This window comes from Anomaloglossus baeobatrachus, chromosome 5 (genome assembly GCF_048569485.1).
Source record: "Anomaloglossus baeobatrachus isolate aAnoBae1 chromosome 5, aAnoBae1.hap1, whole genome shotgun sequence".
NCBI lineage: Eukaryota > Metazoa > Chordata > Amphibia > Anura > Aromobatidae > Anomaloglossus > Anomaloglossus baeobatrachus.
The window spans coordinates 286553386-286566964 of record NC_134357.1 but is presented as its reverse complement, the minus strand read 5'-3'; the positions used below and the strand labels follow the sequence as shown (position 1 = coordinate 286566964).

Here is a 13579-nt window from a genome sequence, read left to right as displayed (position 1 = left end):
CAAGATTGTTCTTTGCACAACCCAATCTACTATTAAATTCGACTTTTCATGAACTTCCTGACTGCAAAAGCTGGCAGCAGTGGGATTTGAACCCACGCCTCCAAAGAGACTGGAGCCTTAATCCAGCGCCTTAGACCGCTCGGCCATGCTACCTGGATGACAGCCGTGTCAACTTCCTTGGAGTAAGGCAAGTATAGCTGATTTCATTTTAAAGTAGTGTATGTGTGGTAATGGGCATATCACTCTCCAAAAAGACAAAGCAATAATTCTGAGAATTGTCTTTTCCTAAACATCAAAATATACAAGTATCATATGAAAAGATTAAAGGATAAGCTCAGTAAAAAGTAAGCAAATCATTACGCTACATGAGATAAGAATTTGAAAACCTCCGAGGTAGTAAGAGTGGCACCAGCGGGATTCAAACCCACACACCCAAAGAGACTGCAACCTTAAACCAGCACATCTAGACCCCACGAACCATGTTGCTGCAAATGCTTCCTTGATTCCATACTGACACAGTCAAGGTATTTCTGAAAACTCACTGATTTACCTAATTTGCTAATCGTCACAAGATTGTTCTTTGCCCAACACTAAAAGCTGGCAGCAGTGGGATTTGAACCCACGCCTCCAAAGAGACTGGAGCCTAAATCCAGCGCCTTAGACCGCTCGGCCATGCTACCTGGGTGAAAAGCGATAAAATGTCCTTGGAGTAAGGGAAGTATAGCTGATTTTATTTTAAAGTAGTGTATGTGTGCTACCGGGCATATCTCTCTCCAACAGGACAAAGCAATAATTCTGAGAATTGTCTTTTCCTAAACATCAAAATGTACAAGTATCATATGAAAAGATTAAAGGATAAGCTCATTTAAAAGTAAGCAAATCATTAAGCTACATGAGATAAGAATTTGAAAACCTCAGAGGTAGTGGAGGTGGCAGCAGAGGGATTCAAGCCCACACACCCAAAGAGACTGCAGCCTTAATCCAGCACATCTAGACTCCACGACCATGACACTGCAAATGCTTGCTCCATTAAATAGCAAAACTGTTCAGGTATTTCTGAAAACTCACTGATTTACCTAATTTGATCATCATCACAAGATTGTTCTTTGCACAACCCAATCTACTATTAAATTCGACTTTTCATGAACTTCCTGACTGCAAAAGCTGGCAGCAGTGGGATTTGAACCCACGCCTCCAAAGAGACTGGAGCCTTAATCCAGCGCCTTAGACCGCTCGGCCATGCTACCTGGATGACAGCCGTGTCAACTTCCTTGGAGTAAGGCAAGTATAGCTGATTTCATTTTAAAGTAGTGTATGTGTGGTAATGGGCATATCACTCTCCAAAAAGACAAAGCAATAATTCTGAGAATTGTCTTTTCCTAAACATCAAAATATACAAGTATCATATGAAAAGATTAAAGGATAAGCTCAGTAAAAAGTAAGCAAATCATTACGCTACATGAGATAAGAATTTGAAAACCTCCGAGGTAGTAAGAGTGGCACCAGCGGGATTCAAACCCACACACCCAAAGAGACTGCAACCTTAAACCAGCACATCTAGACCCCACGAACCATGTTGCTGCAAATGCTTCCTCGATTCCATACTGACACAGTCAAGGTATTTCTGAAAACTCACTGATTTACCTAATTTGCTAATCGTCACAAGATTGTTCTTTGCCCAACACTAAAAGCTGGCAGCAGTGGGATTTGAACCCACGCCTCCAAAGAGACTGGAGCCTAAATCCAGCGCCTTAGACCGCTCGGCCATGCTACCTGGGTGAAAAGCGATAAAATGTCCTTGGAGTAAGGGAAGTATAGCTGATTTTATTTTAAAGTAGTGTGTGTGTGCTAACGGGCATATCTCTCTCCAACAGGACAAAGCAATAATTCTGAGAATTGTCTTTTCCTAAACATCAAAATGTACAAGTATCATATGAAAAGATTAAAGGATAAGCTCATTTAAAAGTAAGCAAATCATTAAGCTACATGAGATAAGAATTTGAAAACCTCAGAGGTAGTGGAGGTGGCAGCAGAGGGATTCAAGCCCACACACCCAAAGAGACTGCAGCCTTAATCCAGCACATCTAGACTCCACGACCATGACACTGCAAATGCTTGCTCCATTAAATAGCAAAACTGTTCAGGTATTTCTGAAAACTCACTGATTTACCTAATTTGATCATCATCACAAGATTGTTCTTTGCACAACCCAATCTACTATTAAATTCGACTTTTCATGAACTTCCTGACTGCAAAAGCTGGCAGCAGTGGGATTTGAACCCACGCCTCCAAAGAGACTGGAGCCTTAATCCAGCGCCTTAGACCGCTCGGCCATGCTACCTGGATGACAGCCGTGTCAACTTCCTTGGAGTAAGGCAAGTATAGCTGATTTCATTTTAAAGTAGTGTATGTGTGGTAATGGGCATATCACTCTCCAAAAAGACAAAGCAATAATTCTGAGAATTGTCTTTTCCTAAACATCAAAATATACAAGTATCATATGAAAAGATTAAAGGATAAGCTCAGTAAAAAGTAAGCAAATCATTACGCTACATGAGATAAGAATTTGAAAACCTCCGAGGTAGTAAGAGTGGCACCAGCGGGATTCAAACCCACACACCCAAAGAGACTGCAACCTTAAACCAGCACATCTAGACCCCACGAACCATGTTGCTGCAAATGCTTCCTCGATTCCATACTGACACAGTCAAGGTATTTCTGAAAACTCACTGATTTACCTAATTTGCTAATCGTCACAAGATTGTTCTTTGCCCAACACTAAAAGCTGGCAGCAGTGGGATTTGAACCCACGCCTCCAAAGAGACTGGAGCCTAAATCCAGCGCCTTAGACCGCTCGGCCATGCTACCTGGGTGAAAAGCGATAAAATGTCCTTGGAGTAAGGGAAGTATAGCTGATTTTATTTTAAAGTAGTGTATGTGTGCTAACGGGCATATCTCTCTCCAACAGGACAAAGCAATAATTCTGAGAATTGTCTTTTCCTAAACATCAAAATGTACAAGTATCATATGAAAAGATTAAAGGATAAGCTCATTTAAAAGTAAGCAAATCGTTAAGCTACATGAGATAAGAATTTGAAAACCTCAGAGGTAGTGGAGGTGGCAGCAGAGGGATTCAAGCCCACACACCCAAAGAGACTGCAGCCTTAATCCAGCACATCTAGACTCCACGACCATGACACTGCAAATGCTTGCTCCATTAAATAGCAAAACTGTTCAGGTATTTCTGAAAACTCACTGATTTACCTAATTTGATCATCATCACAAGATTGTTCTTTGCACAACCCAATCTACTATTAAATTCGACTTTTCATGAACTTCCTGACTGCAAAAGCTGGCAGCAGTGGGATTTGAACCCACGCCTCCAAAGAGACTGGAGCCTTAATCCAGCGCCTTAGACCGCTCGGCCATGCTACCTGGATGACAGCTGTGTCAACTTCCTTGGAGTAAGGCAAGTATAGCTGATTTCATTTTAAAGTAGTGTATGTGTGGTAATGGGCATATCACTCTCCAAAAAGACAAAGCAATAATTCTGAGAATTGTCTTTTCCTAAACATCAAAATATACAAGTATCATATGAAAAGATTAAAGGATAAGCTCAGTAAAAAGTAAGCAAATCATTACGCTACATGAGATAAGAATTTGAAAACCTCCGAGGTAGTAAGAGTGGCACCAGCGGGATTCAAACCCACACACCCAAAGAGACTGCAACCTTAAACCAGCACATCTAGACCCCACGAACCATGTTGCTGCAAATGCTTCCTCGATTCCATACTGACACAGTCAAGGTATTTCTGAAAACTCACTGATTTACCTAATTTGCTAATCGTCACAAGATTGTTCTTTGCCCAACACTAAAAGCTGGCAGCAGTGGGATTTGAACCCACGCCTCCAAAGAGACTGGAGCCTAAATCCAGCGCCTTAGACCGCTCGGCCATGCTACCTGGGTGAAAAGCGATAAAATGTCCTTGGAGTAAGGGAAGTATAGCTGATTTTATTTTAAAGTAGTGTATGTGTGCTAACGGGCATATCTCTCTCCAACAGGACAAAGCAATAATTCTGAGAATTGTCTTTTCCTAAACATCAAAATGTACAAGTATCATATGAAAAGATTAAAGGATAAGCTCATTTAAAAGTAAGCAAATCATTAAGCTACATGAGATAAGAATTTGAAAACCTCAGAGGTAGTGGAGGTGGCAGCAGAGGGATTCAAGCCCACACACCCAAAGAGACTGCAGCCTTAATCCAGCACATCTAGACTCCACGACCATGACACTGCAAATGCTTGCTCCATTAAATAGCAAAACTGTTCAGGTATTTCTGAAAACTCACTGATTTACCTAATTTGATCATCATCACAAGATTGTTCTTTGCACAACCCAATCTACTATTAAATTCGACTTTTCATGAACTTCCTGACTGCAAAAGCTGGCAGCAGTGGGATTTGAACCCACGCCTCCAAAGAGACTGGAGCCTTAATCCAGTGCCTTAGACCGCTCGGCCATGCTACCTGGATGACAGCCGTGTCAACTTCCTTGGAGTAAGGCAAGTATAGCTGATTTCATTTTAAAGTAGTGTATGTGTGGTAATGGGCATATCACTCTCCAAAAAGACAAAGCAATAATTCTGAGAATTGTCTTTTCCTAAACATCAAAATATACAAGTATCATATGAAAAGATTAAAGGATAAGCTCAGTAAAAAGTAAGCAAATCATTACGCTACATGAGATAAGAATTTGAAAACCTCCGAGGTAGTAAGAGTGGCACCAGCGGGATTCAAACCCACACACCCAAAGAGACTGCAACCTTAAACCAGCACATCTAGACCCCACGAACCATGTTGCTGCAAATGCTTCCTCGATTCCATACTGACACAGTCAAGGTATTTCTGAAAACTCACTGATTTACCTAATTTGCTAATCGTCACAAGATTGTTCTTTGCCCAACACTAAAAGCTGGCAGCAGTGGGATTTGAACCCACGCCTCCAAAGAGACTGGAGCCTAAATCCAGCGCCTTAGACCGCTCGGCCATGCTACCTGGGTGAAAAGCGATAAAATGTCCTTGGAGTAAGGGAAGTATAGCTGATTTTATTTTAAAGTAGTGTATGTGTGCTAACGGGCATATCTCTCTCCAACAGGACAAAGCAATAATTCTGAGAATTGTCTTTTCCTAAACATCAAAATGTACAAGTATCATATGAAAAGATTAAAGGATAAGCTCATTTAAAAGTAAGCAAATCATTAAGCTACATGAGATAAGAATTTGAAAACCTCAGAGGTAGTGGAGGTGGCAGCAGAGGGATTCAAGCCCACACACCCAAAGAGACTGCAGCCTTAATCCAGCACATCTAGACTCCACGACCATGACACTGCAAATGCTTGCTCCATTAAATAGCAAAACTGTTCAGGTATTTCTGAAAACTCACTGATTTACCTAATTTGATCATCATCACAAGATTGTTCTTTGCACAACCCAATCTACTATTAAATTCGACTTTTCATGAACTTCCTGACTGCAAAAGCTGGCAGCAGTGGGATTTGAACCCACGCCTCCAAAGAGACTGGAGCCTTAATCCAGCGCCTTAGACCGCTCGGCCATGCTACCTGGATGACAGCCGTGTCAACTTCCTTGGAGTAAGGCAAGTATAGCTGATTTCATTTTAAAGTAGTGTATGTGTGGTAATGGGCATATCACTCTCCAAAAAGACAAAGCAATAATTCTGAGAATTGTCTTTTCCTAAACATCAAAATATACAAGTATCATATGAAAAGATTAAAGGATAAGCTCAGTAAAAAGTAAGCAAATCATTACGCTACATGAGATAAGAATTTGAAAACCTCCGAGGTAGTAAGAGTGGCACCAGCGGGATTCAAACCCACACACCCAAAGAGACTGCAACCTTAAACCAGCACATCTAGACCCCACGAACCATGTTGCTGCAAATGCTTCCTCGATTCCATACTGACACAGTCAAGGTATTTCTGAAAACTCACTGATTTACCTAATTTGCTAATCGTCACAAGATTGTTCTTTGCCCAACACTAAAAGCTGGCAGCAGTGGGATTTGAACCCACGCCTCCAAAGAGACTGGAGCCTAAATCCAGCGCCTTAGACCGCTCGGCCATGCTACCTGGGTGAAAAGCGATAAAATGTCCTTGGAGTAAGGGAAGTATAGCTGATTTTATTTTAAAGTAGTGTATGTGTGCTAACGGGCATATCTCTCTCCAACAGGACAAAGCAATAATTCTGAGAATTGTCTTTTCCTAAACATCAAAATGTACAAGTATCATATGAAAAGATTAAAGGATAAGCTCATTTAAAAGTAAGCAAATCATTAAGCTACATGAGATAAGAATTTGAAAACCTCAGAGGTAGTGGAGGTGGCAGCAGAGGGATTCAAGCCCACACACCCAAAGAGACTGCAGCCTTAATCCAGCACATCTAGACTCCACGACCATGACACTGCAAATGCTTGCTCCATTAAATAGCAAAACTGTTCAGGTATTTCTGAAAACTCACTGATTTACCTAATTTGATCATCATCACAAGATTGTTCTTTGCACAACCCAATCTACTATTAAATTCGACTTTTCATGAACTTCCTGACTGCAAAAGCTGGCAGCAGTGGGATTTGAACCCACGCCTCCAAAGAGACTGGAGCCTTAATCCAGCGCCTTAGACCGCTCGGCCATGCTACCTGGATGACAGCCGTGTCAACTTCCTTGGAGTAAGGCAAGTATAGCTGATTTCATTTTAAAGTAGTGTATGTGTGGTAATGGGCATATCACTCTCCAAAAAGACAAAGCAATAATTCTGAGAATTGTCTTTTCCTAAACATCAAAATATACAAGTATCATATGAAAAGATTAAAGGATAAGCTCAGTAAAAAGTAAGCAAATCATTACGCTACATGAGATAAGAATTTGAAAACCTCCGAGGTAGTAAGAGTGGCACCAGCGGGATTCAAACCCACACACCCAAAGAGACTGCAACCTTAAACCAGCACATCTAGACCCCACGAACCATGTTGCTGCAAATGCTTCCTCGATTCCATACTGACACAGTCAAGGTATTTCTGAAAACTCACTGATTTACCTAATTTGCTAATCGTCACAAGATTGTTCTTTGCCCAACACTAAAAGCTGGCAGCAGTGGGATTTGAACCCACGCCTCCAAAGAGACTGGAGCCTAAATCCAGCGCCTTAGACCGCTCGGCCATGCTACCTGGGTGAAAAGCGATAAAATGTCCTTGGAGTAAGGGAAGTATAGCTGATTTTATTTTAAAGTAGTGTATGTGTGCTAACGGGCATATCTCTCTCCAACAGGACAAAGCAATAATTCTGAGAATTGTCTTTTCCTAAACATCAAAATGTACAAGTATCATATGAAAAGATTAAAGGATAAGCTCATTTAAAAGTAAGCAAATCATTAAGCTACATGAGATAAGAATTTGAAAACCTCAGAGGTAGTGGAGGTGGCAGCAGAGGGATTCAAGCCCACACACCCAAAGAGACTGCAGCCTTAATCCAGCACATCTAGACTCCACGACCATGACACTGCAAATGCTTGCTCCATTAAATAGCAAAACTGTTCAGGTATTTCTGAAAACTCACTGATTTACCTAATTTGATCATCATCACAAGATTGTTCTTTGCACAACCCAATCTACTATTAAATTCGACTTTTCATGAACTTCCTGACTGCAAAAGCTGGCAGCAGTGGGATTTGAACCCACGCCTCCAAAGAGACTGGAGCCTTAATCCAGCGCCTTAGACCGCTCGGCCATGCTACCTGGATGACAGCCGTGTCAACTTCCTTGGAGTAAGGCAAGTATAGCTGATTTCATTTTAAAGTAGTGTATGTGTGGTAATGGGCATATCACTCTCCAAAAAGACAAAGCAATAATTCTGAGAATTGTCTTTTCCTAAACATCAAAATATACAAGTATCATATGAAAAGATTAAAGGATAAGCTCAGTAAAAAGTAAGCAAATCATTACGCTACATGAGATAAGAATTTGAAAACCTCCGAGGTAGTAAGAGTGGCACCAGCGGGATTCAAACCCACACACCCAAAGAGACTGCAACCTTAAACCAGCACATCTAGACCCCACGAACCATGTTGCTGCAAATGCTTCCTCGATTCCATACTGACACAGTCAAGGTATTTCTGAAAACTCACTGATTTACCTAATTTGCTAATCGTCACAAGATTGTTCTTTGCCCAACACTAAAAGCTGGCAGCAGTGGGATTTGAACCCACGCCTCCAAAGAGACTGGAGCCTAAATCCAGCGCCTTAGACCGCTCGGCCATGCTACCTGGGTGAAAAGCGATAAAATGTCCTTGGAGTAAGGGAAGTATAGCTGATTTTATTTTAAAGTAGTGTATGTGTGCTAACGGGCATATCTCTCTCCAACAGGACAAAGCAATAATTCTGAGAATTGTCTTTTCCTAAACATCAAAATGTACAAGTATCATATGAAAAGATTAAAGGATAAGCTCATTTAAAAGTAAGCAAATCATTAAGCTACATGAGATAAGAATTTGAAAACCTCAGAGGTAGTGGAGGTGGCAGCAGAGGGATTCAAGCCCACACACCCAAAGAGACTGCAGCCTTAATCCAGCACATCTAGACTCCACGACCATGACACTGCAAATGCTTGCTCCATTAAATAGCAAAACTGTTCAGGTATTTCTGAAAACTCACTGATTTACCTAATTTGATCATCATCACAAGATTGTTCTTTGCACAACCCAATCTACTATTAAATTCGACTTTTCATGAACTTCCTGACTGCAAAAGCTGGCAGCAGTGGGATTTGAACCCACGCCTCCAAAGAGACTGGAGCCTTAATCCAGCGCCTTAGACCGCTCGGCCATGCTACCTGGATGACAGCCGTGTCAACTTCCTTGGAGTAAGGCAAGTATAGCTGATTTCATTTTAAAGTAGTGTATGTGTGGTAATGGGCATATCACTCTCCAAAAAGACAAAGCAATAATTCTGAGAATTGTCTTTTCCTAAACATCAAAATATACAAGTATCATATGAAAAGATTAAAGGATAAGCTCAGTAAAAAGTAAGCAAATCATTACGCTACATGAGATAAGAATTTGAAAACCTCCGAGGTAGTAAGAGTGGCACCAGCGGGATTCAAACCCACACACCCAAAGAGACTGCAACCTTAAACCAGCACATCTAGACCCCACGAACCATGTTGCTGCAAATGCTTCCTCGATTCCATACTGACACAGTCAAGGTATTTCTGAAAACTCACTGATTTACCTAATTTGCTAATCGTCACAAGATTGTTCTTTGCCCAACACTAAAAGCTGGCAGCAGTGGGATTTGAACCCACGCCTCCAAAGAGACTGGAGCCTAAATCCAGCGCCTTAGACCGCTCGGCCATGCTACCTGGGTGAAAAGCGATAAAATGTCCTTGGAGTAAGGGAAGTATAGCTGATTTTATTTTAAAGTAGTGTATGTGTGCTAACGGGCATATCTCTCTCCAACAGGACAAAGCAATAATTCTGAGAATTGTCTTTTCCTAAACATCAAAATGTACAAGTATCATATGAAAAGATTAAAGGATAAGCTCATTTAAAAGTAAGCAAATCATTAAGCTACATGAGATAAGAATTTGAAAACCTCAGAGGTAGTGGAGGTGGCAGCAGAGGGATTCAAGCCCACACACCCAAAGAGACTGCAGCCTTAATCCAGCACATCTAGACTCCACGACCATGACACTGCAAATGCTTGCTCCATTAAATAGCAAAACTGTTCAGGTATTTCTGAAAACTCACTGATTTACCTAATTTGATCATCATCACAAGATTGTTCTTTGCACAACCCAATCTACTATTAAATTCGACTTTTCATGAACTTCCTGACTGCAAAAGCTGGCAGCAGTGGGATTTGAACCCACGCCTCCAAAGAGACTGGAGCCTTAATCCAGCGCCTTAGACCGCTCGGCCATGCTACCTGGATGACAGCCGTGTCAACTTCCTTGGAGTAAGGCAAGTATAGCTGATTTCATTTTAAAGTAGTGTATGTGTGGTAATGGGCATATCACTCTCCAAAAAGACAAAGCAATAATTCTGAGAATTGTCTTTTCCTAAACATCAAAATATACAAGTATCATATGAAAAGATTAAAGGATAAGCTCAGTAAAAAGGAAGCAAATCATTACGCTACATGAGATAAGAATTTGAAAACCTCCGAGGTAGTAAGAGTGGCACCAGCGGGATTCAAACCCACACACCCAAAGAGACTGCAACCTTAAACCAGCACATCTAGACCCCACGAACCATGTTGCTGCAAATGCTTCCTCGATTCCATACTGACACAGTCAAGGTATTTCTGAAAACTCACTGATTTACCTAATTTGCTAATCGTCACAAGATTGTTCTTTGCCCAACACTAAAAGCTGGCAGCAGTGGGATTTGAACCCACGCCTCCAAAGAGACTGGAGCCTAAATCCAGCGCCTTAGACCGCTCGGCCATGCTACCTGGGTGAAAAGCGATAAAATGTCCTTGGAGTAAGGGAAGTATAGCTGATTTTATTTTAAAGTAGTGTATGTGTGCTAACGGGCATATCTCTCTCCAACAGGACAAAGCAATAATTCTGAGAATTGTCTTTTCCTAAACATCAAAATGTACAAGTATCATATGAAAAGATTAAAGGATAAGCTCATTTAAAAGTAAGCAAATCATTAAGCTACATGAGATAAGAATTTGAAAACCTCAGAGGTAGTGGAGGTGGCAGCAGAGGGATTCAAGCCCACACACCCAAAGAGACTGCAGCCTTAATCCAGCACATCTAGACTCCACGACCATGACACTGCAAATGCTTGCTCCATTAAATAGCAAAACTGTTCAGGTATTTCTGAAAACTCACTGATTTACCTAATTTGATCATCATCACAAGATTGTTCTTTGCACAACCCAATCTACTATTAAATTCGACTTTTCATGAACTTCCTGACTGCAAAAGCTGGCAGCAGTGGGATTTGAACCCACGCCTCCAAAGAGACTGGAGCCTTAATCCAGCGCCTTAGACCGCTCGGCCATGCTACCTGGATGACAGCCGTGTCAATTTCCTTGGAGTAAGGCAAGTATAGCTGATTTCATTTTAAAGTAGTGTATGTGTGGTAATGGGCATATCACTCTCCAAAAAGACAAAGCAATAATTCTGAGAATTGTCTTTTCCTAAACATCAAAATATACAAGTATCATATGAAAAGATTAAAGGATAAGCTCAGTAAAAAGTAAGCAAATCATTACGCTACATGAGATAAGAATTTGAAAACCTCCGAGGTAGTAAGAGTGGCACCAGCGGGATTCAAACCCACACACCCAAAGAGACTGCAACCTTAAACCAGCACATCTAGACCCCACGAACCATGTTGCTGCAAATGCTTCCTCGATTCCATACTGACACAGTCAAGGTATTTCTGAAAACTCACTGATTTACCTAATTTGCTAATCGTCACAAGATTGTTCTTTGCCCAACACTAAAAGCTGGCAGCAGTGGGATTTGAACCCACGCCTCCAAAGAGACTGGAGCCTAAATCCAGCGCCTTAGACCGCTCGGCCATGCTACCTGGGTGAAAAGCGATAAAATGTCCTTGGAGTAAGGGAAGTATAGCTGATTTTATTTTAAAGTAGTGTATGTGTGCTAACGGGCATATCTCTCTCCAACAGGACAAAGCAATAATTCTGAGAATTGTCTTTTCCTAAACATCAAAATGTACAAGTATCATATGAAAAGATTAAAGGATAAGCTCATTTAAAAGTAAGCAAATCATTAAGCTACATGAGATAAGAATTTGAAAACCTCAGAGGTAGTGGAGGTGGCAGCAGAGGGATTCAAGCCCACACACCCAAAGAGACTGCAGCCTTAATCCAGCACATCTAGACTCCACGACCATGACACTGCAAATGCTTGCTCCATTAAATAGCAAAACTGTTCAGGTATTTCTGAAAACTCACTGATTTACCTAATTTGATCATCATCACAAGATTGTTCTTTGCACAACCCAATCTACTATTAAATTCGACTTTTCATGAACTTCCTGACTGCAAAAGCTGGCAGCAGTGGGATTTGAACCCACGCCTCCAAAGAGACTGGAGCCTTAATCCAGCGCCTTAGACCGCTCGGCCATGCTACCTGGATGACAGCCGTGTCAACTTCCTTGGAGTAAGGCAAGTATAGCTGATTTCATTTTAAAGTAGTGTATGTGTGGTAATGGGCATATCACTCTCCAAAAAGACAAAGCAATAATTCTGAGAATTGTCTTTTCCTAAACATCAAAATATACAAGTATCATATGAAAAGATTAAAGGATAAGCTCAGTAAAAAGTAAGCAAATCATTACGCTACATGAGATAAGAATTTGAAAACCTCCGAGGTAGTAAGAGTGGCACCAGCGGGATTCAAACCCACACACCCAAAGAGACTGCAACCTTAAACCAGCACATCTAGACCCCACGAACCATGTTGCTGCAAATGCTTCCTCGATTCCATACTGACACAGTCAAGGTATTTCTGAAAACTCACTGATTTACCTAATTTGCTAATCGTCACAAGATTGTTCTTTGCCCAACACTAAAAGCTGGCAGCAGTGGGATTTGAACCCACGCCTCCAAAGAGACTGGAGCCTAAATCCAGCGCCTTAGACCGCTCGGCCATGCTACCTGGGTGAAAAGCGATAAAATGTCCTTGGAGTAAGGGAAGTATAGCTGATTTTATTTTAAAGTAGTGTATGTGTGCTAACGGGCATATCTCTCTCCAACAGGACAAAGCAATAATTCTGAGAATTGTCTTTTCCTAAACATCAAAATGTACAAGTATCATATGAAAAGATTAAAGGATAAGCTCATTTAAAAGTAAGCAAATCATTAAGCTACATGAGATAAGAATTTGAAAACCTCAGAGGTAGTGGAGGTGGCAGCAGAGGGATTCAAGCCCACACACCCAAAGAGACTGCAGCCTTAATCCAGCACATCTAGACTCCACGACCATGACACTGCAAATGCTTGCTCCATTAAATAGCAAAACTGTTCAGGTATTTCTGAAAACTCACTGATTTACCTAATTTGATCATCATCACAAGATTGTTCTTTGCACAACCCAATCTACTATTAAATTCGACTTTTCATGAACTTCCTGACTGCAAAAGCTGGCAGCAGTGGGATTTGAACCCACGCCTCCAAAGAGACTGGAGCCTTAATCCAGCGCCTTAGACCGCTCGGCCATGCTACCTGGGTGAAAAGCGATAAAATGTCCTTGGAGTAAGGGAAGTATAGCTGATTTTATTTTAAAGTAGTGTATGTGTGCTAACGGGCATATCTCTCTCCAACAGGACAAAGCAATAATTCTGAGAATTGTCTTTTCCTAAACATCAAAATGTACAAGTATCATATGAAAAGATTAAAGGATAAGCTCATTTAAAAGTAAGCAAATCATTAAGCTACATGAGATAAGAATTTGAAAACCTCAGAGGTAGTGGAGGTGGCAGCAGAGGGATTCAAGCCCACACACCCAAAGAGACTGCAGCCTT

The 13579-nt window shown here is 41.2% G+C and overlaps 24 non-coding genes across 24 annotated transcripts; all 24 read right to left on the bottom strand.

The window, feature by feature from the left end:
• Positions 1 to 71: 71 nt before the first annotated feature.
• TRNAL-AAG (transfer RNA leucine (anticodon AAG)) lies at positions 72 to 153 on the bottom strand. The gene has a single exon. It is a non-coding gene; the product is annotated as a tRNA-Leu (tRNA).
• A 445-nt stretch (positions 154 to 598) lies between these two features.
• Positions 599 to 680, bottom strand: TRNAL-UAG (transfer RNA leucine (anticodon UAG)). Its single transcript has one exon. It is a non-coding gene; the product is annotated as a tRNA-Leu (tRNA).
• A 485-nt stretch (positions 681 to 1165) lies between these two features.
• TRNAL-AAG (transfer RNA leucine (anticodon AAG)) lies at positions 1166 to 1247 on the bottom strand. The gene has a single exon. It is a non-coding gene; the product is annotated as a tRNA-Leu (tRNA).
• A 445-nt stretch (positions 1248 to 1692) lies between these two features.
• On the bottom strand, positions 1693 to 1774 carry TRNAL-UAG (transfer RNA leucine (anticodon UAG)). Its single transcript has one exon. It is a non-coding gene; the product is annotated as a tRNA-Leu (tRNA).
• Positions 1775 to 2259: 485 nt separating this feature from the next.
• On the bottom strand, positions 2260 to 2341 carry TRNAL-AAG (transfer RNA leucine (anticodon AAG)). Its single transcript has one exon. It is a non-coding gene; the product is annotated as a tRNA-Leu (tRNA).
• Positions 2342 to 2786: 445 nt separating this feature from the next.
• On the bottom strand, positions 2787 to 2868 carry TRNAL-UAG (transfer RNA leucine (anticodon UAG)). The gene has a single exon. It is a non-coding gene; the product is annotated as a tRNA-Leu (tRNA).
• Positions 2869 to 3353: 485 nt separating this feature from the next.
• TRNAL-AAG (transfer RNA leucine (anticodon AAG)) lies at positions 3354 to 3435 on the bottom strand. Its single transcript has one exon. It is a non-coding gene; the product is annotated as a tRNA-Leu (tRNA).
• A 445-nt stretch (positions 3436 to 3880) lies between these two features.
• TRNAL-UAG (transfer RNA leucine (anticodon UAG)) lies at positions 3881 to 3962 on the bottom strand. Its single transcript has one exon. It is a non-coding gene; the product is annotated as a tRNA-Leu (tRNA).
• Positions 3963 to 4974: 1012 nt separating this feature from the next.
• Positions 4975 to 5056, bottom strand: TRNAL-UAG (transfer RNA leucine (anticodon UAG)). Its single transcript has one exon. It is a non-coding gene; the product is annotated as a tRNA-Leu (tRNA).
• A 485-nt stretch (positions 5057 to 5541) lies between these two features.
• On the bottom strand, positions 5542 to 5623 carry TRNAL-AAG (transfer RNA leucine (anticodon AAG)). The gene has a single exon. It is a non-coding gene; the product is annotated as a tRNA-Leu (tRNA).
• A 445-nt stretch (positions 5624 to 6068) lies between these two features.
• On the bottom strand, positions 6069 to 6150 carry TRNAL-UAG (transfer RNA leucine (anticodon UAG)). Its single transcript has one exon. It is a non-coding gene; the product is annotated as a tRNA-Leu (tRNA).
• Positions 6151 to 6635: 485 nt separating this feature from the next.
• On the bottom strand, positions 6636 to 6717 carry TRNAL-AAG (transfer RNA leucine (anticodon AAG)). The gene has a single exon. It is a non-coding gene; the product is annotated as a tRNA-Leu (tRNA).
• A 445-nt stretch (positions 6718 to 7162) lies between these two features.
• On the bottom strand, positions 7163 to 7244 carry TRNAL-UAG (transfer RNA leucine (anticodon UAG)). Its single transcript has one exon. It is a non-coding gene; the product is annotated as a tRNA-Leu (tRNA).
• Positions 7245 to 7729: 485 nt separating this feature from the next.
• TRNAL-AAG (transfer RNA leucine (anticodon AAG)) lies at positions 7730 to 7811 on the bottom strand. Its single transcript has one exon. It is a non-coding gene; the product is annotated as a tRNA-Leu (tRNA).
• Positions 7812 to 8256: 445 nt separating this feature from the next.
• On the bottom strand, positions 8257 to 8338 carry TRNAL-UAG (transfer RNA leucine (anticodon UAG)). The gene has a single exon. It is a non-coding gene; the product is annotated as a tRNA-Leu (tRNA).
• A 485-nt stretch (positions 8339 to 8823) lies between these two features.
• TRNAL-AAG (transfer RNA leucine (anticodon AAG)) lies at positions 8824 to 8905 on the bottom strand. The gene has a single exon. It is a non-coding gene; the product is annotated as a tRNA-Leu (tRNA).
• Positions 8906 to 9350: 445 nt separating this feature from the next.
• Positions 9351 to 9432, bottom strand: TRNAL-UAG (transfer RNA leucine (anticodon UAG)). The gene has a single exon. It is a non-coding gene; the product is annotated as a tRNA-Leu (tRNA).
• Positions 9433 to 9917: 485 nt separating this feature from the next.
• TRNAL-AAG (transfer RNA leucine (anticodon AAG)) lies at positions 9918 to 9999 on the bottom strand. Its single transcript has one exon. It is a non-coding gene; the product is annotated as a tRNA-Leu (tRNA).
• Positions 10000 to 10444: 445 nt separating this feature from the next.
• On the bottom strand, positions 10445 to 10526 carry TRNAL-UAG (transfer RNA leucine (anticodon UAG)). The gene has a single exon. It is a non-coding gene; the product is annotated as a tRNA-Leu (tRNA).
• A 485-nt stretch (positions 10527 to 11011) lies between these two features.
• Positions 11012 to 11093, bottom strand: TRNAL-AAG (transfer RNA leucine (anticodon AAG)). The gene has a single exon. It is a non-coding gene; the product is annotated as a tRNA-Leu (tRNA).
• A 445-nt stretch (positions 11094 to 11538) lies between these two features.
• TRNAL-UAG (transfer RNA leucine (anticodon UAG)) lies at positions 11539 to 11620 on the bottom strand. The gene has a single exon. It is a non-coding gene; the product is annotated as a tRNA-Leu (tRNA).
• A 485-nt stretch (positions 11621 to 12105) lies between these two features.
• TRNAL-AAG (transfer RNA leucine (anticodon AAG)) lies at positions 12106 to 12187 on the bottom strand. The gene has a single exon. It is a non-coding gene; the product is annotated as a tRNA-Leu (tRNA).
• Positions 12188 to 12632: 445 nt separating this feature from the next.
• On the bottom strand, positions 12633 to 12714 carry TRNAL-UAG (transfer RNA leucine (anticodon UAG)). The gene has a single exon. It is a non-coding gene; the product is annotated as a tRNA-Leu (tRNA).
• Positions 12715 to 13199: 485 nt separating this feature from the next.
• TRNAL-AAG (transfer RNA leucine (anticodon AAG)) lies at positions 13200 to 13281 on the bottom strand. The gene has a single exon. It is a non-coding gene; the product is annotated as a tRNA-Leu (tRNA).
• Between the last annotated feature and the right edge of the window lie 298 nt (positions 13282 to 13579).